This window comes from Schistocerca nitens, chromosome 5 (assembly GCF_023898315.1).
Source record: "Schistocerca nitens isolate TAMUIC-IGC-003100 chromosome 5, iqSchNite1.1, whole genome shotgun sequence".
NCBI classification, from domain to species: domain Eukaryota; kingdom Metazoa; phylum Arthropoda; class Insecta; order Orthoptera; family Acrididae; genus Schistocerca; species Schistocerca nitens.
Genome location: NC_064618.1, coordinates 487561494 through 487585517, shown reverse-complemented (window position 1 = coordinate 487585517; position 24024 = coordinate 487561494). Strand labels below are relative to the sequence as shown.

Here is a 24024-nt window from a genome sequence, read left to right as displayed (position 1 = left end):
TACCTACGTAAATTATCTCCCGAAAGACAAAACGCCCTTTGCAAATGCGATCCACAGTCTCCGGTCATCCGAGAAAACACCAGAAATTAATTAACAAGCGCTAATAAGAAAAATTTAAATATCTCAGTACTGACTTTTGAAAATGTCTTTGTTTGTATGCTGAAGACAAAATGCCGAAATTAACACTGAATTCAAACTCCTGAAGCGTGTATTTCAGAATGCTAATGGTTGCGTTAGCTGAATGTATATGGTGGTGTTCCTTTCAAAGCTCCAGCATTTCAAAGACCCAGGGGAAAAAAAATTACAGCAGATACGATAGTGAAATTGCACCACATGCTAAAGCATATAAAATAATTTATTTAATAATCATCAGTAGACTTCTAGACGTGAATCACTTGCAGCACGAAGAGTATCGAGTCTGTTTTCAGTTTCTTGCAATGTTCTCTGTAGTACTTACTGTGTCTCTGTTGCAATTGCATTCGTGACACGACGTCTTAATATAGGAATATTGTCCACTTTTGTCGCATACACGCTGTCCTTCCCGTATCCTCACAAGAAGAATTCTAGCTGGGAGGAATGGGGTGGCCAGGCAGTGGCTCTTCCATGTCCGATCCAGCGACTGGAAAATTTCTTATCCAGGAACTTGTGAACAGCCCTTGACAAATGCAGCGAAGGTCCGTCTTGTTGAAAGATGCTGATGGGTTTGCAAGTTGTATCTAACACTATACAAACTGCTGCAACATATCCAGATACACTGACCCATTCACTCTATTTTCTGCAAAGAAGGACGATGCTTCAGCCCTCGTGCATTAGCCCATAGCAGACATCAACTTTAGAGCTACCATGAACATGTTCATCGATAGCATGTGTATGTTGCGATCCCCAAATCGGAACATTATACCTATTAAAAGTTCCTGACACATGAAAGTTGCCATATCTGAGAATAAACATATTTTCAGGAAGCTAACATTCATGTTATTCTGCAGAATATCCGTAGCAAATTGTTCTCCCCATTGTTCGTCGTTCGGAATCAGATGGTGCAGAATTTGCACATTGTAAGCGTACATACGGAGATTCTGGTTTACTACACGATGCAGTGCTGAGGGTGTATAAGTCGCCCAGATGCCTGCCGAACTGACTTAGGTAAGCTTCTGAGAGACGCTTGTCTCATGTCTCCCAATGTCTCTACCAAAATACTACGACATCCTCCGCGCGCGATAATGTTTCAGAACACTTCTAGTTGCCAGAGACTTACTGTTTTCACTTCATGTGAATCGCTTCCATACAGCCTACGATAATTCCCTTGCAGAGTAATCGACGACTTTGGTTCTGCAAGCCGCATCACTGCTTGCGCGCGCTCCTGTGATTTCGCCATTTTCACGTCATGCTGCACTTTCGTGATAATAGTTTCCACGTCTGATGCGGGATTGTAAATTCTTTTGGAAGCTCTAGCATTTGGGGCATACAAGTCTACTGTACTTTCTTTCCTAAGCTTTTGAAATATGAAAGGTTTGAAGAAGACACCCTGTACTTCGATCCGAGATATTGTGTGGCAGTAATTTATTCCTGCAGCCATCACTAACAATGACGGCTTGTATGTCTATGCGGTACGAGGCACGACCTACAGAACATAAACAAGGCATGAGATGGAAGCAATATCTGTACCCTTAGCTGGCGAAGAAGCTTCTAAGACTTTGAGATACGTAATCTAAGTAAGTTTACATAACCCAATCTGTGACGCGGTTTCACGACCACTACACACGGCAGTATTTAGGATCTGTACGCTGCCAGGATGAACTATTATGTGGGTCCTATCAACAGGAATTTTATGATTACCAACTTGCAAAAATAGCATCTCGATCTTGGGGTCACATTCATCTTGGAGCAATATTCGGTTTAGAAGCCTGTGGCGAGCATTTAAAGTTTATTATTTAAGAGTATAAAATTTTACTAGACTACTGGCCATTAAAATTGCTACACCACGAAGATGTTGTGCTACAGACGCTAAATTTAACCAACAGGTAAAACATGATGTGATATGCAAATGATTAGCTTTTAAGAGCATTCACTCAAGGTTGGCGCCGGTGCCGACACCAACAACGTGCTGACAAGAAAGTTTCCGACCGACTTCTCATACACAAACAGCAGTTGACCGGCGTTGCCTGGTGAAACGTTGCTGTGATGCCTCGTGTAAGGACGAGAAAAGCGTACTATCACGTTTCCGACTTTGATAAAGGTCGGATTGTAGCCTATCGTGACTCCGGTTTATCGTATCGAGACATTGCTGATCGCGTTGGCAGAGATCCAATGACTGTTAGCAGAATATGGAATCGGTGGGTTCAGGAGGGTAATACGGAACGCCGTGCTGGATCCCAACGGCCTCGTATCACTAGCAGTCGAGATGACAAGCATCTTATCCGCATGGCTGTAACGGATCGTGCAGTCACTTCTCGATCTCTGAGTCGACAGATGGGGACGTTCGCAAGACAACAACCATCTGCACGAACAGTTCGACGACGTTTGCAGCAGCATGGACTATAAGCTCGGAGATCATGGCTGCGGTTACCCTTGACGCTGCATCACAGACAGGAGCGCCTGCGATGGTGTACTCAACGACGAACCTGGGTGCACCAATGCAAAACGTCAATTTTTCGGTTGAATCTAGGTTCTGTTTACAGCATCATGTTGGTCGCATCCGTGTTTGGCGACATCACGGTGAACGCACATTGGAAGCGTGTATTCGTCATCGCCATACTGTCGTATCACCCGGCGTGATGGTATGGGGTGCCATTGGTTACACGTCTCGGTCACCTCTTGTTCGCATTGACGGCACTTTGAACAGTGGACGTTACATTTCAGATGTGTTACGACCCGTGGCTCTACACTTCATTCGATCCCTGCGAAACCCTACATTTCAGCAGGATAATGCACGACTGCATGTTGCAGGTCCTGTACGGGCCTTTCTGGATAGAGAAAATGTTCGACTGCTGCCCTGGCCAGCACATACTCCAGATCTCTCACCAATCGAAAACATCTGGTCATCTGGTCAATGGTGGCCGAGCAACTGGCTCGTCACAATACGCCAGTCATTTCTCTTGATGAACTGTGGTATCGTGTTGAAGCTGCATGGGCAGCTGTACCTGTACACTACATCCAAGCTGTGTTTGACTCAATGCCCAGGCGTATCAAGGCCGTTATTACGGCCAGAGGTGTTTGTTCAGGGTACTGATTTCTGAGGATCTATGCACCCAAATTGCGTGAAAATGTAATCACATGTCAGTTGTCGTATAATATATTTGTCCAATGAATACCCGTTTATCATCTGCATTTCTTCTTGGTGTAGCAATTTTAATGACCAATAGTGGATATAAGTTGCGATTTTCGAACCGATGAAATTAAACAAAGAATTTAAATCATTAGTAATTATAATGAGTTGTTAATGTCGCTATGATGCACTATATTTTTGTGAAGAAAGAACAAGAAGTTCAGATACCATGTGCAATGCAAAAATTAGCATTTCGATTTTAAATATGTAATGGGCGATCAAAAAGTTTCCATTCAAAAGCCGTACAGTCCAGAACCGGTATTCGCGCTTGTTCTATTTGGACGCATTTGGTAATAACATCGCCATAGTTACATTTTTGCATTTAATGCATGGATGTCACAAACACATGATGAATGCCACACTAATCCCTTGGCTTCATGTCTGTGCTTACCCAACCGCGTCGGAGCTGCGCTGCACTGCATACGCGCTGGAGCAACGCCCTCAAACGGAAACTTTATGATCGATCCTTAGAGTACATTCGTGCCAACCGCCTTGCCGCAGTGGTAACACCGGTTCCCGCCAGATCACCGAAGTTAAGCGCTGTTGACCATCTAGTCTGCCGAGCGTTGTTGGCAAGCGGGCTGCACTCAGCCCTTGTGGGGCAAACTGAGGAGCTACTTGACTGACACGTATCGGCTCCGGTCACGTCAACTGACATACGGCCGGGAGAGCAGTGTGCTTTGTGCCCCTCCATATTCGCATCCAGTGACGCCTTTGGGCTGAGGATTACGCGGCGGTCGGTCGGTACCGTGGGGCCTTCATTGCCTGTTCGGGCGGAGTTCAGTTTATTTATTTATTTATTATTCTAACATATTGTAACTGTAAGCAAACCTGTTTGTTAGGCAAATGCAAAATAAAGGAAATGTATCAAACGTGCAATTTTTACCTACACTTAATTTAAATCCAATGCTTTCTCAAATAATCACCTTTAAATTTCTCATTTTGGAGCTGATTATAATATTTTTCAGGAACCATAGACACATTACCTTTTTAAGCAGTTTTAACATTTGATTTTTACGCCTGTAGTTGTGTTGTTAGATTCTGTTTTATTTTCTTATCTTATCTATGGTATACAACCAAATAATCATAAGTACCTAAGCGCAAAAAATGTGGTTATGGACCCCTTAAACAACAAAAATTGTGGTGTAATCGGCTGTTCACGCGTATATGTGTAGTTTATAAACGGCTTAAGGCAAACGAGGCGAAAAGCTTTCTTTCCCGACCATGACTTCAGCTAGGTCTCTTGTTTTTTTTTTACAATAATTTTGAACAGGTTTGTAAAAGTAACCGATTTTAGATTCACATCACTACAAACCGCCGTAAGCAGATTCAGACATTTTCTATTATTTTTGTTGTTGTGAGACATGAGCTTGTATTTTGTGGAGCGTTTGTAAATATTACTAGTCCTGCTTATGAAGTGCTGTCTGATACATTAGTGAGACTCAGTGGCTCAGTGGTAAAGAGCCACACTACAAATAACTGCCGGCCGGTGTGGCCGAGCGGTTCTAGGCGCTATAGTCTGGAACCGCACCACCGCTACGGTCACAGGTTCGAATCCTGCCTCGGGCATGGATGTGTGTGATGTCCTTAGGTTAGTTAGGTTTAAGTATTTCTAAGTTCTAGGGGACTGATGACCTCAGAAGTTAAGTCCCATAGTGCTCAGAGCGATTTGAACCATTTACAAATAACTCAAAGGCCTCACTTTCGATCCGAGGGCGGTCATACGATTTTTAACTGCCACTTATCATTTCTTTCCCCTATGGCAATGTTTGTTGATGTGAAAAATTCCGAGGTGCGCCATGGTTTAGAATACGCGACAAACTAAAGGTACCACTAGAAGTGGTTCCGTAAGACAGTTCAGAAGTCAGAGAAGGACAGCGCTGTACCATCTAAAACAGGACCATGCCTAGTAAAGCACTGTGACGTACAAGAAATGTTTGGATTGATGACTGCTTCAGTTTTTAATTGTAATATATTAAAGCTATTTGGAGGATATTGTAAATTCTTCAGTTAGACAGTTTTTGGTGATTAAGATTCTGTATATATTTTTTAAAACTAGTAACATAAATTGTGGAACAGTAACGTTGTACTTCGTCGGCCGTGGGCCATCTCGTCCTGGAAACGGAAGGTGAAGCGAGCGAGGTGACGCAGCGGTTAGCACACTGGACTCGCTTTCGGGAGGACGACGGGTTCAGAGCCGCGTCCGGCCATCCTGATTTTGGTTTTCCTTGATTTCCTTAAACTGCTTAAGGCAGTTGCCGGGATGGTTCCTCTGAAAGAGCACGGCCGCTTTCCTTCTCCATCCTTCCCTAATCAGAACTTGTGCTCTGTCTTATAATGACCTAGATGTCGACAGGACGTTAAACACAAACCTCCTTCTCGTCCCCGCCGGAAGGCGGTCTCTTATCACGGATCTTCCTATATTTGCAAACGAGCTGAGTCTTTTTAATAACTTAACAATTTTCTCTGTCTTAAAAACATAGATTTGTGTTAGTTACCTATAGATTCTATTTCAAAATGTTTTTAACTTTTACTGATTTCTAGTAATACTTCTTCTTAATTTGATTTCACATACTGATTACTGTAGCGCACTAGAATTATCACGTTACACGTAGCCTATTAAATACACTATTGAGAAGGTTTTGTCTATTTCAGCACTATTAAATCTGAATAAAACATTTGTTCTTAGGTACATAACCATATTGTACCTTAGAAGAGTTTTCTCATTTGGAAAAACCTTACTTGACCTGAAAAATTTTTGTAATTTCAGAAAAAGGGTGGAGCACACATAAAGTGTTTGGTGTCATTTCAAAGTGGAGTAAGAAAATGTATTAAACTCTTATTACAGAGGTAGCTAGAAGTTTAAGTCTGAAAAGTGATCCAATGTATTGCCCGCCACCCTCCCCCTCCCCCCCCCCCCCCCAATCACACATCCCTGGCTGAAATCATGTCATTCGGTTCGGGGCAGAGCTCACTACAACGTAGAACGTTTCCCGTGAAACTATTCTCGAAAGAGAGCGTTTACTGACTAGCGAGTAAATTGCTTAGTCAGAGGAGGACCAAAAAAATTGAGGCGCCACCGGGGTTGATGCTGGAAGCGTCCTCCTGGGTTTAATTACTTCGCCGTTGCGACTCAATTTGCTGAGCGCGCGCCCCAATCCCCGGAAGAGTGCTTGGGCGGACACCGAAGATCCCGAGGGCTTAACGCCTGCCTCAAGACGTCATATCGTTAACTCTGAGAGTGCTGCCTCAGGGAACCCGTTATCAAATTTAGCAGCCGAAGCTTTCTGCAGCAGCGGGAAGCGTGGTACAAATCAGTAGTGCTGTTTTACAAACCAAGAGTTAAAGACCGAGCAGGCAACCTTATAACGAACGAACTACACTACTGGGCATTAAATTTACTACACCACGAAGATGACGAGATACGGACGCGAAATTTAACCGACTGGAAGAAGAAGCTGTGATATGCAAATGATTAGCTTTCCAGAGCATTCACACAAGGTTGGCGCCGGTGGCGACACCTACAACTTGCTGACATGAGGAAAGTTTCCAACCGATTTCTCATACACAACAGCAGTTGACCAGCGTTGCCTGGTGAAACGTTGCTGTGATGCCTCGTGTGTGAAATGCGTACCATCACGTTTCCGACTTTGATAAAGGTCGGATAGGGGCTATCGCGGGTGCGGTTCATCGTATCGCGACATTGCTGCTCGCGTTGGTCCAGATCCAATGACTGTTAGCAGAATATGGAACCGGTGGGTTCAGGAGGGTAATACGGTACGCCGTGCTGGATCCCAACGGCCTCGTATCACTAGCAGTCGAGATGACAGGCATCTTATCCGCATGGCTGTAACGGATCGTGCAGCCGCGTCTCGACCCCTGAGTCAACAGACGGGGACGTTTGCAAGACAACAACCATCTGCACGAACAGTTCGACGACGTTTGCAGCAGCATGGACTATCAGCTCGGAGACCATGGCTGCTGCTACCCATGACGCTGCATCACATAAAACCTTGCGTCTCTCCTTCCTTGACACAGTAGTACTTGCTACGATTTTTAAGTAGGCTGTTTAGGTTTTCTTATTGGTAACGCCACGTAGCGCTCTGTATGAAAATCACTGGCTGTGCTGCGTGCAGTCTGTGGCTGGTTTGCATTGTTGTTGGCTATTGTAGTGTTGGGCAGTTGGCTGTTAACAGCGCGTAGCGTTGCGGAGTTGGAGGTGAGACGCCAGCAGTGGTGGATGTGGGGAGAGAAATGACGGAGTTTTGAAATTTGTAAGACTGGATGTCATGAACTGCTATGTATATTATGATTTTTCAACACTATTAAGGTAAATACATTGTTTGTTCTCTGTTAAAATTTTTCATTTGCTAACTATGCCTATCAGTAGTTAGTGCCTTCCGTAGTTTGAATCTTTTATTTAGCTGGCAGTAGTGGCGCTCGCTGTATTGCAGTAGTTCGAGTAACGAAGATTTTTGTGAGGTAAGTGATTTGTGAAAGGTATAGGTTAATGTTAGTCAGGTCCATTCTTTTGTAGGGTTTATTGAAAGTCAGATTGCGTTGCGCTAAAAATATTGTGTGTCAGTTTAAGCACAGTCATGTATAATTGTTCAAAGGGGACGTTTCATATGTCGACCCTTAGCCGAGGATACCTCACTGGAATCTTCTGATTTTTTCTTGTAGTTTGTGTAATTAGTGTAGCTTTTGTTTATTGCTAGCGCGTAATCGTAGAGAGAATTTCCTTTGTAGTTGTAGCTTTTCATTCTCGTACAGTAAAACAGTTGCGGCATGCATGTAGATTTGCACCAAGTATTTCGCAGCTGCGCTTGCGATTAATTAGATATTATTTTCAATGCTATGTTAATGTGTTTCCTTATTTTGCTCTTCAAATTGTGCTTTTCTGTGTTATCGTGTGAAATATTGTGACAATAATGGCGTGTGAAAAACGTAATACTAGGCTCCAAAGCAAACTGAGACATGACAGTGAAGACAAAAGCAGTGTGTTAGCGCCACCGTGTAATGAATTAACTAATGTTCAAAGTAGTAATTTGGTAATTGTGCATAGGGAAATGGAGCGGGCTGCAAATAATGGTGTAGGCAGTGAAACAATTAGTGAACAGGGAAGCATTATCGATCGATCGGTCGGCAACAGCTTGCCTCAGAAATCCGAAATGACAGGACACAATGTCGCAAATACTGTAGATTCAGGTTTTGGATCCTCACCGTTTTCTGCTTGTCGAAATGTGATTGTTGCCGGTGCAAATTCACTGCCGAGAAGCACTGAGGAACATGTTTCAGACACCAGTGCATTGTTATTACAATGAATGCAACAAATGGGACAAACACAGCAAAAGCTTCAAAAGTTAAACACAATGGAACAAAATCTTCAAAAGTTAGACACAATGGAACAACACCAGAGACAAACACAGCAACAGTTAGACGCAATGGAACAAAATCTTCACACCATGCTTGAACAAAGATGTGAAGATTTAACTACTGAGTTACATAAAATCGTATCTAAATGTCAAAAAGTCTGTAATGACGTAAAAACACAGATTTGTGAGCATTTACAACCTATTTTTTCGGGTCATGAAAATGCATTACAGAATCACGAAGCAGCCATAAAAGAACTGCAAACTATTGTTCATGAAAATCATGTGACCTTGCAAGCTAAAATTGACTCAGTTGCATCTACCGATTCGGTTACGCAACTTGCACAAATTCAGGAAAACTTAAAGGACACAGTAGATACTCTGAAAATTGGTTCAGAAAGACACATGGAGGAAATTAGTTCATTATCAGAGAAAGTAGTTGAACTTTCGGATCAGCTAAATAATTTATCTACGAAGGTAGATGATAATCTGAATGACACAAAACCGGTAGTCTTTAATGACACAGAAGAGTGCGAACAAATTAGGAAATTCAATCAAAATCAGAATCAAATTAATATGCAATACCAAAGAGAAATCCGGGAAGTACAAGATCAGCTGACACAGGTAATACAAGAATTACGTATTTCAGAGGACACTCGCGCCCCAATACGGGAAGAGGGACAAAGAAACACGGAACAGCCACAAAATAATAACACAGCGCATTTCGGAAATTATGAAATAAATTGGCAAGGCGCATTGAATTTTGAGATGGAACCGCCGAAACGAAGTAACAATGAGCGATGTGCGACTCGCCGACACGATGATTTTGACTATAAGCTGTTCATTAATACACGTAAATTCAAAACATTTAAGAATTCTGACAACGACATTCATCCACAAGCATGGCTCCATCAATTCTCTCATTGTTTTCCTCCCAACTGGTCGTTAGAACACAGATTAGAATTTATGTGTGGCTACTTAGAGAATGAACCAGCTGTAAGAATGCGATCGGTCATTCACGATTGTCACAGTGAAGGAGAATTTTATCATGCCTTCCTCTCAGCATATTGGTCTCAAGCTACACAAGACCGAGTAAAACATAGCATCATAATGATGAAACATTTCGAACAATCTGAATTCTCCAGTCTTGTGAAATATTTTGAAGACATGTTGCACAAGAATCAGTACCTGTCAAACCCATACAGCCCCTCAGAACTCATCTGCATTTGCTTAATCAAATTACCTAAACATTTACGACATATTATTTTTGCAGGACGTTGCAAAGATAACATTGAAGCTTTTCAGGGACTGTTACAAGAATTGGAAATTGACACTGACAATCGCGGAACGCGAAAACAGGAACACAACAATTACAGGTCACATCTGTCACAATTCCGCGATGAGAGAAATAATACACGACAAGGCTATTCTTACAACGTAAATCGTGACCAAAACAGACACCACCCGTATGACAACCACTGGCAGAGTAATAATAGTTACAGAGAAAGATCGCATTTCCGTAGTAATGAATATGACAGAGATTACCATAGAAACAGACAATATGGGAACAAAAACAATTATTATCAAGGGAGACAGAATGACTTCAGATGCAACAGTTCAGCGCGCTGTTACGATTCCGGGAGAAATTCTCCACCACATGACCGACAAACAAGAAACTATGTAAACTACCGACAAAACGACAGACCTGAATTCCATCAGAACTGGCGGGATTCAAACAGAGCAGGGCACTCTCGACAAGGTGAATTTGTAGAAGTTAGGTCTCGAAATCCCAATAACGACGCACGCCAACAAAGATACAGACAATGACTCGCACCGCAGGCAGCCACGTGCGCCGGCTGCCTCAGGGAAAAATTACATAGATGCTAACCTTGAGAAAAATTTTAGCATTCATTACCGATGTACCATATACCACATGATAATTCCACTGAAGCTGAAACTCTGCGCCGGCCGAAGTGGCCGTGCGGTTAAGGCGCTGCAGTCTGGAACCGCAAGACCGCTACGGTCGCAGGTTCGAATCCTGCCTCGGGCATGGATGTTTGTGATGTCCTTAGGTTAGTTAGGTTTAACTAGTTCTAAGTTCTAGGGGACTAATGACCTCAGAAGTTGAGTCCCATAGTGCTCAGAGCCATTTGAACCATTTTTTTGAAACTCTGCGTACTAGGAAGAGTAAAGGTTCACACCACATTTCACATGTAAAACCGTTTATTGAAAGATAATCTGCTTTTTAACTTTGTCTTTGCCGTAAAACTTTTCACTTCACATTTCTAGTATGCATTGTCAGACTTAGAAACTGTTACCATGCAACAATGTTTGAAGTTAAATATCCAATCAAGAACCAAGAGAACTTATTTAAACAGAAATTACGAATGCATTGTTATAGTGAACAGACGTCACAGTGTTATTGTTTGTGTATACATTCTTGCTTGTTAGTTGCACGATTACGTAACGACTATAAGGCTTACATACTTAGAACATATACTGGTATTGCTAATGAGATTTGAATGCAACATTTTGGTTTACTTGAAAATACATTCTGGATTTAAAGTACTTTCAGTGAGATACCAGATGTCACAGTCGTTAGTTTAAGTGACAGCTACACGATTTTTTCACGACTCTACTAATGAGTGACAATTTACAATGTTGCTTTTGCAGTGTTTCTGTCTTATATATGCACAGTTTTTCTGTATTGTTCTGGAAAGTAAAACATGTTTAGTAGTAACCTTTGTGGTATAGCTACAATGAGACAGCCTTTTCCGTAGCACAACAGTACATTACAGCACAGTCCTTTCTTCATCACGGCAATAAGCATAATAACTAAGATATCTATACGCAAAGCATTTCACTTTTGTTTATCATGAGGTAAGTACATTGGCTTCTGCAGAACTTAGCTTTTGGAGGACAATAACTACGACACTTCCACAGAGATTATCTTACAGCAAGACGCACATTTAGCGCTACAGGACACGTATTTGAGTGATTAATTTTGTACTTAAATTATTTATTTTTAAAGATATTTGAAGTACAATGATACAAAGGTTTTCCGTGATACATTTCATTCCATTGCTGTAATCTGTAACACCTGAGGGTATAATTACATTAATCCTCAGGGGGTACACGCCTACTATGTGTACCATGTGTTTGGCAAGCACAAGGAGCCCTAGCTAATATGGTATTTGCTTATACAACTTTACACTTCGGTACCATATTTCTCTAACACATAAATTACACAGCTATCTGATCATTTAACTGAGAGACCAACTTTTTTTTACTACATCAGTGACACATGTTTACGCAATTACACAGTTGGATGATTTCATACTTATGACATTGTATTTTGTCTGTACTTTGTGAACTGTTCATATTTTTTCGGAACCATTGTGATGCTATGAGAGCTTTGAATGATGTATTTGGTATGGGATCATGATTTTTAAAGTATGTTTGAGGTAGATGACACAACTGAAATGAGCAGAGAATTTTTTTTAGGTTTTTAAATTATTGAAGAAAGCTACAACGTTTTTGAGATTTGACTGAGGTGTCATGATGTTATTTTTACGACGACAATGTGTATTATGCTGCTGAGGTATGTTTATGATCAATAAGCTGATGCTATATGAGGAATTTGATTATGCTACGTATTTATTATGATGCAATATTGAAGAAGTGTCAACGAATATGTATATGAATAGTGAGTAGTGGTTAGGTACTCTGGTTTGTGAAACAGGATGTTGGAAACCGAGAATCGTACTTTAAGAGTTATGAAACGTGTGTACATGCGTGAATGTATCACAATGCCGCTGAAAACTTTTTGGACTCTGTTATACTGATAGGATTTTGTTTCTACACATTTGCAACGCAAATTCTCGACCTGTGAAATTTTTTATATGAGACTGTCACTGTAATGCAAACTGATGTCGTAAATATTTCAGTAAGAAAGTTAAGTGACCACCTTCACGTAATGAGTTGTGGGCACCCAGCTGCGTGACAGTCGCCTGGAAAAAAGCCATTAGTGTGTGCCTTTCAGAAGCACAGGTGGAGAAAAAAAAAAGGGGCCATTATCCTCACTATTGACATTCCTTTGTAGAAAGCATCGCAAATACGACACGCTCAAACTTGAAAACATATGATAACACTGTGGAGCTCTTAATTTATGATATTTACTGAAATGTCTAATGAAATGACGAGAAATATTTTTATGTCTCTACACCTGATCATGACTACTGTCTTTCTAGTTGAGAGATTCTTTTACTACCTTATGAAATGCCTTATGGCTAATGAATGATGTTTCATGCCTTCCTTTGTACATATTTGCTCATTTTCTTTAATATCTAGTTTCTAGCTGCACTACAGCATTGGTTATTATAAAATTTAATAGATGTACTAATATCACTATTATCTGTCTACAGACCCAGTAAAGAATACGTTTATGATGTACTTTCTTAGAAAAGAGAGCACAAATAGATATTTCCATTCACAGGAATTGCGTAAATAATTTTTTTAATGACTTGGTAACTTTCTTGCAGAGTAAGTTTTTGTGATGCATCACTCTAGTGTTAAGATGTGACATAGGTATTAAAAATGGCCATTTTTGGTGTAATATTTTTTCTGCTTGAGCTTTGTCATGTTTAGGTATAAGTTATTTCATTTGCTGCTGCTGTTTGCCAGGCATAGTGCTACTAAATTTCACTTTACATTACTCTGTTAAGCCAGTTTTACTACTGATTTATTTTTCTTATTTGCTGCTCATTGCCTTATATTGGGTGTAATATTGCTGCTTGCATTGCCAATTTGCATTTTTTTGTCATTGCTGTTTGTGTTAATTGTTTTGTGCTGCTGCATTGCCTCGTCCTTTAGTTTAGCATCTGAGCTCAGTAGATTTAAGTTAGCTTAAGAGGGGGTAGACTGTATAAGAGAATGAGTTGCGATGAATTGGAAGAAATGCATTGAGAAGTTATACGAAAAAACTACAGAAAGCAGGTATAGATAGGACTTTTTGGAAATAATGAAGAACGAAGGGAGATCTCTGAGAAGTAAAGTAAGTTTTGTTTGCAAAATACTGCAGTAAAACAAACCCTGTCCTTTTCTTGTGTTATCTTACTATGTGTTGTGTACCCTTGGGTATTTGTGTTCTTCCTATCTTTATGTGTTTATCTAATGAGAGTTACATTGTAGAATTTTTCTGATAATATGTTATTTACTTTGTAAAGATGTTTATACATTATTTATTATTTTTTGTTGCTCATGTGTCAAGTTGATGTTTCAAAAGTTATTCTGATCTTTTATGTATGTATGTATATCATAATTCCTGTAACACTGATGTATATGTTTATATCTATTCTTTTGTAAAGCCTGTGTTACTACAAATGTTATCTGTGCTGTTAAGTTCTTTAATGATGTATTTTGTACCTTTGTTATTGTATTCTTATGTTATAAAATTGTAATTGACACCAGTTTATCAAATTAAGTAACTTGTAAGCATTCATTTCACTGCCCTCATTTCTGTTGGTCATAGTATATGCACAATATGTAAAAACAAAAAAAAAACAAAAAAAGGACTGTTAGTGCTTGCACGTGTGTTAATAATTCAGCAAGGGACTGATTAACAGCATTGCTGGTTCTAAGGACAATTCCAAAAACTTTGTGCGTGCACAAGTGGTGGTTTATGGACTTGCTATATTGTCTGCAAGACTTCTAAGGACAATTCCAGAAACTTAGTGAGTGTACAACTTGTGGTTTATGGACTTGCCATATTGTCCGCAAGACTCTTCGATGGTGATTGTGCACATGCACAGTCGCAGCAGATGGCTGCTGGCCATCTCTACAAGGACTACAGTGGGTCTACACCTTTGATGACTCACCAATACCATTATTTCTACAAGGACTGCAGTGGGTCTGCACCTCTGGTGGCCCAACAATACCATAAACTCTACCAGGACTACAGTTGGTCTGCTCTGTGATGACCTATGTACCAATATTCTTCAAAACTTCGACTGACTCTGCAGTGGGTTTGCTCTGTTGTGGCCCATTACTTGTCTGCATGTCAAGAGTCAGCACTGTCTTTCGGTTGGAGGGGCAAAAAAAATGGCTCTGAGCACTATGCGACTTAACTTCTGAGGTCATCAGTCGCCTAGAACTTAGAACTAATTAAACCTAACTAACCTAAGGACATCACAGACATCCATGCCCGAGGCAGGATTCGAACCTGCGACCGCAGCGGTCGCTCGGTTCCAGACTGTAGCGCCTAGAACCGCACGGCCACTCCAGCCGGCCGTTGGAAGGGCAACACTACTTCTTCAAGACTGCTTGGAAATCCACTACCTCTGTGTGCATTTTCTTTTACTGGTCAGACTTTGAGAAAAAGACTGCAATTTTACTGTGATGAATGATCAGGACTGTCTTTACGGATTGTGAGAAAATTTTAGCTTTTGACCAACATTGTATCAATAAGTGTGTGCATTTGATTTCTTTGTTATTGTAATTGTGAAAAATTTTTAACAAATATGTATTGGCCAGTGCCCAAAACAATTTGTAAAATTTTTTTTGGGGAGCATGGGGGCTATGTAAGTAGGCTGTTTAGTTTTTCTTATTGTTAACGCCACGTAGCGCTCTGTATGAAAATCACTGGCTGTGCTGCGTGCAGTCTGTGGCTGGTTTGCATCGTTGTTGGCTATTGTAGTGTTGGGCAGTTGGCTGTTAACAGCGCGTAGCGTTGCGCAGTTGGAGGTGAGCCGCCAGCAATGGTGGATGTGGGGAGAGAAATGGCGGAGTTTTGAAATTTGTAAGACTGGATGTCATGAACTGCTATGTATATTATGATTTTTCAACACTATTAAGGTAAATACATTGTTTGTTCTCTATTAAAATTTTTCATTTGCTAACTATGCCTATCAGTAGTTAGTGCCTTCCGTAGTTTGAATCTTTTATTTAGCTGGCAGTAGTGGCGCTCGCTGTATTGCAGTAGTTCGAGCAACGAAGATTTTTGTGAGGTAAGTGATTTGTGAAAGGTATAGGTTAATGTTAGTCAGGTCCATTCTTTTGTTGGGTTTATTGAAAGTCAGATTGCGTTGCGCTAAAAATATTGTGTGTCAGTTTAAGCACAGTCATGTATAATTGTTCAAAGGGGACGTTTCACGATGAACGCATGTAGCCGATATTGACTCGTTAAGTGCCAGAGTGTCACGGTTTAATCAATATAAACGTTTTATACTGGAATCCACCGCTGGTTATAGAAGACAAGATTGAATCTCCAACCTGTGCTAACTTTAACTGGCAAATCAGCTCTGATAGGAGTAGCGTAATGTCCTTACGTTGTTGAGCTAATAAACTGTACTGACAGGAGAGGCATACCAGACCACTCAGACTAATCACACAAATAAGTCAAGATTCCAAATTTGCCATTAACAGAAAAAGAGAGCGTTACAACAAATTTAGGTTTTCGGCAAAAATGCAGTTTGTTTCCGATTCTTTTCAGCACCGACGTCGATTATACGTTGAGTCAGTGACTAAAAGAAATCGAGCTTTAAACCCATAACTTAAACCAAAGAAATGAACTAATGACAGCACTTTTCGACGATGACCAACTTCTCGTAGCTGACAACCAGTGCACCCTTCCAAAAGCCGTTTCTAAATCCAATGTAACTCCCAAGAGATATAACTTAGCAGTCTCGATCTAAGAACCAGAAGTTGTGGCTTTTAAAGATCAAGGCACAGTCCCCAAAAAAATGCAATAAAATAGAGAGAATGAATGAATTAAATTTCTTAGGAAGTACTATCTACTTTACAAGATAAAGAGACTTATTAAAAATACTGAACATTAAATTAAATTAATGGGACCATATACAGGGGTGATGAAAGGAACCCTGCGAAATTTCTAGAAAACAGTGGCAATGGCGTTTTTACTTTATGGCAGTGAGATTTCGACTGTAATGACTGGTAATTAACAAAGAATGCCAGCTGTGGAAACTAGTTTTTTTTAAAGTAGCAGCCAGCTATAGACATACTGCAATCAGTCAAGAACTAGGATTTAAAAATCGTAAATGAACAGATCAATGCATGTAGAAATAAATGACGAGATCATATCACAGAAAAGAAAGAAAATAGAGTACCTAAAGTAATAATGAATTATCGACCAATAGGAAAAATATTAATAGGCAGACAAAGAAAGCGGTAGAGAGATGAAACAGACCAGCCACAAGTAATAGAGGCAGTGAACAGGAGGCATGAAGAAAGAAAAAGTTGCAATAGGGAAAACATAGAGCAGTGAGTTAGCCGTCAAGTTTCCGTCACTTCTGACAGCGTAGCTCCAGGACAGTTTCAAAATGGCGTAGCTAATGTATATAACAAGCAACGTGCTGTCATTGAATTTCTCACTGCAGAGAAATAAACTGTGGGGAATATTCACAAACGCTTGTGCAAAGTCTTTGGATGATCTGCTGTCGACAGAAGAACAGTTGGTCGCTGGGCATGTAGGGTGAGGTCACCAGAAGGCGGTTCGGCGGAGCTCCACGATTTGCAGATGTCGGGGAGACCATTCACGGCTGTCACACCTGACATGTTGCAGAGAGCTGATGTTGTCATTCGCGAGGACAGACGCTGTACGACTTGGTACTAGCGCTGCATTGTCAATCAGCAAAGGAAGTGTGGATGCAATTGTCCCCACTCTTGGATATTCAAATGTGTGTGCAACACGGATCCCACGGTGTCTAACGCTGGATAACAAATCGCACAGAAAAAACATTTGTCTTGATTTGTTGCAACGTTTTGAAGCTGAGGGCCTTTTGCCCCGGATTCTGACAGGTGATGAAACCTGGATTGACCATTTTGGGCTCGAAACAAAACGACAGTCGATGTAACGGCGCCATTTCCACTCCCAGCAGAAGAGAAAATCAAAGTAACTGCTTCCGAGGGTGTCATGATCACCGTGTTCTGGGACTGTAAAGGTGTGATTTTCATTGATGTGATGCTTCAGAAGCATATGTCAACACATTAACGAAGCTCAAGACCCCCTTCCGGCGACTTCGGCGCCTGAGCAACCCAGGAGATGTTTTGCTGGAACACGATAACGCTCGGCCCCACACAAATCTAAGGACTGCTCAACATATCGCCAAACAGGGTTGGACAGTGTTAGCCCATCCACCCCATCGGTCTGATCTAGCCCCCTCGGACTTCCACTTGCTTGGGCTATTAAAGGATTCTATTTGTCGAAGACATTTTGAGGACGATGAGTAGTCGATTTACAGAGTGAAGCACTGGCTCCACCACCAGGACACTCCCTTGTTTCGCTCTGGAGGAAAGCCATAGAACGTGATAGAGATTACGTGGAAAAATACGGTGTGTAGATAAAACATCATTCTTTCGTGTGTGTCGTTCTCGTTAAGTTCAATAACGAATTGTTGAAGAAAAAATGTGGTGGGTTACATTCTTGGCAACCCTCGTACATAGCATCTGAATAGGAAAGGGTTATTAGGGTCCAAGTCACCCATCTGAGAGTGCGGAGGAAAAAATTTCACGCACCTTAAGACAGGCAACCCGACTTACGTCATTCACAGTTGGATGCTGTACGTTGGGTTGCCTATGTGAAGGTGTACAAAATATTTTTCGGGCACTTTTACTTTGCTCACGTTGTACAACAGACAAGAGGGACATTTGACAGTGTATGGCAGAATTTTATACGCCATTGTAATAAACGCACTGATAGTGGCGTTCGTCAGTTTGAACAGTCGCTAACAGCTTAATGTGTTGATGTAATGTGTACTCTAAACCAACATCTATACTCCGCAAGCCACCTTGCGGTGTGTGGCGATGGATACTTTATGTTCCACTGTCACTTCCACGCTTCTCTGTTCCAGTCGTGAACAGTTCGCAGGAAGAACACCTGCTAGTAAGCCTTTTGTGGGATTAGAATCTCTCTGATTTTATCTCCATGGTCTTTTCTCGAGATAACTGTAGGAGGAAGCAGAATATTTGTTGACTCATCTAGGAATGTACGCTCTCAGAACTTCAACAATAGAACACAACGTGCTGCAGACCCCTCTCTTGCAGCGCCTGCAATGCAGCTCGTTGATTATCTCTGTGACTCTTTCGTGCTTACTAGATGAACCTGTAACAAAACGTGTTGCTCTTCTTTGGTTCATCTCTACTTCCTCTATCAGTCAGATCTGGTGCAGGTTCCGTACTGACGAGCAATATAAAGGTATTGGTCGAACTAGTGTTTTGTAAGCTACTTTCTTTGTTGGTGGACTACGTTTCCTGAGGATTCTTCCAATGGGAAGTCGGGCATCTGCCTTACTCATGATAAATTCTATGTCGTCGTTCCATTTCACATCTCTCCCTTCGCATATTCCTAGATATTTTGTGGAACTAACCGTTTCCAGTGACTGCTCTGCAATTCTGTAATCATACAATAACGGGTCTTTCTGTCTATGTATTCGCAATACGTAACATGGTCCTATAACACTCCCCTGGGGTATGCCCGAAGTTACTTTTACGTCTGAAGACTTGTCTTCTTTCAAAATGACAAGCTTTCTGTTTGCTAGGAACTTTTCAATCCAATCATAAAATTGCTCTGATATTCCATAATCTCGCTTTTTTTCACTAGGAGGCAGCGTGGGACTGCATCGAATGCTTTCCGGAAGGCAAGCAGCACAGCATCTACCTGGTCACCTGTATGTACTGACTTCTGGGTCTGGGGATTTACAGAGCGAGAAGGATTTCATTCTATCGTTGTTTTCAGAACCCATGTGTTTTCCTGCAGAGCAGATTTTCGGCCTCCAGAAACGTCATAAATGCGAGCATAAAACATGTCACGAAATTCTACAACAGACCGACGTAGAGATAAACGCCTATAGTTTTGTCTATCTCTTCGCCATCACTTCTTGAAAACGGGAATAACCTGTACTTTTTTCCAACCACCAGGAACACTTCACCCCTCCAAAGGCCTGCGATACACTGCAGCTAGAAGAAGGGCAACTTCTTTCGCATACTCCACGTAGAATCGTTTTGTTATCACGTAAGGTCTGGTGACCCTCACTCTCTTCAGCCATTTCAGTCGTTTTTCTATCCCGTGGTCTCTTACTTCAATATCAGTCATTTTGTTGTTCGTGCGACGATTTAAAGTAGACGCTACAGTGCGTTCTTCGTCTGTGAAATAGTTTTGGATAAAGGCGTTTAGTATTTCGACCTTTTCTGTGTCATCCTTCGTTTCAGTGCCATTTCGGTCACAGAGAATCTGGACTGATGTAAACTGCTTACCAGGATCCTGCACCAACTGTGTAATTTAGACTTGAAATGTTTGGGACAGCCTACCAAGTAAAAGCTGTCAACGGTCCGAATACTGGTTTGAACGGCACACTGTTGTACTAGGCATGATCCTACTGGAGCCTCAGCCTTTGAACTTATTTGCCCCGCCAGTTATGGGGGGCCCTATAGTTTGACATGAACTTCGAGCCGCAGTAATGTGCCATAGACTTGTACAGTTTTAATACTAGTAATAATAAAATTTGTAAAATAATTTGCAGCTGATAGCTCAGAGAAACTGCAGCTGTTACTTCTGCCGAGGGCAAATGAGGATAGCACCCTCTAGGGTAAAATATTCAGGAGACGGAATAGTCTTCCATTCGTAGCTCTAGGCTGGGACTGCTCCGGAAGATATTGTCGTCATAAAAAACAAAACTAGCTTTCTACGGATCGGATTATGGAACATTAGATCCCTAATCGAGAAGGTAGACAGAAAATTTGAAAACGGAAACGGGAGGATGAAGTTAGATATAGTTGGAATTAGTGCAGCTTCATGGAGGACTTCTGGTCAGGTTAGCATAAGGTTATAAATAAAAAGCAAATAGGGGTAGTGCAGAAGTGGGTCCAACAATGAATAAGAAAATTGCAATTTTGATAAGCTACCACGAACAGCATACTGGAAGTGTTGTCGTAGCCAAGATAGATATGATGCCAGTATCCTCCACATTAGTAAAGTTTATACACTACTTACTTCCGCAGGCAATAAAGTAATTGAAAGAAAGTATGATGACATTAAAGAAATCATTTAGACACCTAATAGAGACAAAAATTAACTGTGATGGGGACTGGAATTCGGTAGCAGAAAGAGGAAGAGAAGGATAGATACTAAGAGAATACGGATTGGGGAAGAGAAAAGAAAGAAGAATTTGCCTAGCAAAATTTTGAAAAGAGCCTAATTTAATCGTCGCTAGTATTTGGTTTAAGAATCGTGAGAGAAGGTAGTGAAAGTGGAAGAGACCTGGAGAATATGGAAGCTTTCAGATTGGTTATATAATGGTAAGGCAGAGATTTCGGAGCCATACTGTAAAGAATTTGCAGGGGAAGGTCTGGACTCTGGCCATAATTTCTTGCTTATGAACCGTAAATCAAAACTGAAGAAACTGCAAAAAGGTAGGAAAGCAATAAATCTGGATATGGAAAAGTTGAAAGAATCGGAGGCAACGACTGACTGAAACATGGGCAAGGAATGCACTAGAAGACGAATGGGCAGGCTTGGGAAATGAAATAGTGAAGGCAGCAAAAGATCAAACAGGCGCAAAGACAAGATGTAATAGAAATCCTTGGATTTAAATTAATTGATGAAAAGAGAAAATATAAAAATGCAATAAGTGAAGCAGGCAAAAGGGAATACAGACGTCTAAAAAGTGGCATTAACAAAAACGGAAAAATGGCTAAGCGAGAATGGTTATAGTACAAATGGAAGTCTATACAAGCATGTACAAGTAGGGGAAAGATAGACATCGCCGACAGAAAAATGAAAGAGGCCTGTGGAGGAAAGAGAAGAGAAGTATGACTGTCAGAATCTCAGATGGAAAACTAGTAGCAAAGAAGGGATGGCTGAGAGGTGAAAGGAATACATACAAGGGCTATACAAATGAAATGAACTTGAAAGCTATTTTATAGACAGGGAAGAGAAAGTAGATGAAAATGTGGTGGGAGATATAATACCGCAAGAAGAATATCATAAAGCTCTGAAAGACCTTACTCGCAACTAGGCCCTTGGAGTACGCGATATTCCCTTAGAACTACTAACATCCTTGGGAGAGCCAGCCATGACAAAACTGTTCCACCCGGTGTGCAATGCGTATGAGACAGTGAAGGTACCGTCAGACTTCAAGAAGACTGGAATAATTTCAAGAGACACAGGTGCTAAGAGGTGTGAATATTGCCGAACTATTAGTTTAATATGTCATGGTTGAAACATAATGACTCGAATTATTTACAGAAGAATGGAAAACTTGTATAAGCCGACACTGGCTAAGATCAGTTTCCGGAGAATTGCAGGAACACGTAAGGCAATGTTGACGCTACGTTTTATCTTAGAAGATAGGTTGAACAAAGGAGAAACAACTTTTATAACATTTTTAGATGCAGAGAAAGCTTTTGACAACGTTGACGGCAATGTATTCTTTGAAATGCTTAAGGGGGCAGGGGTAAAATACAGGTAGCGAATGGTTGTAAGAAATCAGACGGGTCGTATAAGAGTCGAAGGGCATGAAAGGGAAGCAGTGGTTGAGAAGAGAGTGAGGCAGGATTGTAGCCTATCCAAGATGTTATTCAATTTGTGCACCAAGCAAGAAATGAATAAAACCAAAGAAAAATTTAGAGCAGGAATTAACTTTCAGGAAGAAAAACTAAAATCTTTTAGGACTGCTAATGGCACTGTAATTCTGTCAAAGACAGTAACTGAACGGAATGGACAGCGTTCTGGAAGGAGGCAATAAGAACAACACTAACAAGAGCAGAAAAATTGTAGCGGAATGTAGCCGAATTAAATCTGGCGATGTTGAACGATTCAGACCTGAAATTAAGACACTAAAATTAGCAGATGAGGTTTGCTATATGGGCAGTAAAATGACTAATGATTGTCGATGTAGGGATGATATAGAATGTAGACTGGCAACGGCTAGAAAAGCTTATCTTCGGACTGCAGACCACAAATAACAAGATTAAAAATTTTAATAAAAAATAATAATTTTTTCAATTAAAATATAATATAAGAAATTTGTAATACGATAATAATAATAATTTATCTACATTAGTGCTTAATACATCGCTTCTATGTAACTCGCCTATCAGAGAAATACAGAATTTGGAAAGCATTCCTTAGTAAATTTGAGCAGTATATGTGTCACGCAGTTGATTGAAGAAGTATGATAGAAACAATCTCTCATAACTTTGACTTTGTTTAATACACATACATGAAGATCTGCGCTCCTTATTATTTGCATTCCATTTAGACCTTTTAATTTCAGAATTTTCCTGTCTTGTTTGCATTAAACTGGAGCTTACAAATTTGTATGCTACAAGCTAAAGTGGGGTAGGCCAAGAGTGACTGGTGAACTTCATTTGTCATACATTGTTTTCCCTCTTTCTCGGCTAACAGCCCTCCTCTGCTCCTCAGAGGTAGGTCTATGACCTACATCTACATCTACATTTATACTCCGCAAGCCACCCAACGGTGTGTGGCGGAGGGCACTTTACGTGCCACTGTAATTACCTCCCTTTTCTGTTCCAGTCGCGTACGGTTCGCGGAAAGAACGACTGCCGGAAAGCCTCCGTGCGCGCTCGAATCTCTCTAATTTTACATTCGTGATCTCCTCGGGAGGTATAAGTAGGAGGAAGCAATATATTCGATACCTCATCCAGAAACGCACCCTCTCGAAACCTGGACAACAAGCTACACCGCGATGCAGAGCGCCTCTCTTGCAGAGTCTGCCACTTGAGTTTATTAAATATCTCCGTAACGCTATCACGGTTACCAAATAACCCTGTGACGAAACGCGCCGCTCTTCTTTGGATCTTCTCTATCTCCTCCGTCAACCCGATCTGGTACGGATCCCACACTGATGAGCAGCTACTCTAGGTCGAACGAGTGTTTTGTAAGCCACCTCCTTTGTTGATGGACTACATTTTCTAAGCACTCTCCCAATGAATCTCAACCTGGTACCAGCCTTACCAACAATTAATTTTATATGATTATTCCACTTCAAATCGTTCCGCACGCATACTCCCAGATATTTTACAGAAGTAACTGCTACCAGTGTTTGTTCCGCTATCATATAATCATACAATAAAGGATCCTTCTTTCTATGTATTCGCAATACATTACATTTGTCTATGTTAAGGGACAGTTGCCACTCCCTGCACCAAGTGCCTATCCGCTGCAGATCTTCCTGCATTTCGCTACAATTTTCTAACGCTGCAACTTCTCTGTATACTACAGCATCATCCGCGAAAAGCCGCATGGAACTTCCGACACTATCTACTAGGTCATTTATATATATGGTCCCA

At 41.0% G+C, this 24024-nt stretch overlaps 1 protein-coding gene across 1 annotated transcript in view; it reads right to left on the bottom strand.

Annotated features, from left to right (window-relative positions):
- LOC126260547 (protein nervous wreck) overlaps positions 1-24024 on the bottom strand; it is a 778787-nt gene that overhangs the window by 539828 nt on the left and 214935 nt on the right. The gene's annotated exons all lie outside the window — the stretch shown is intronic.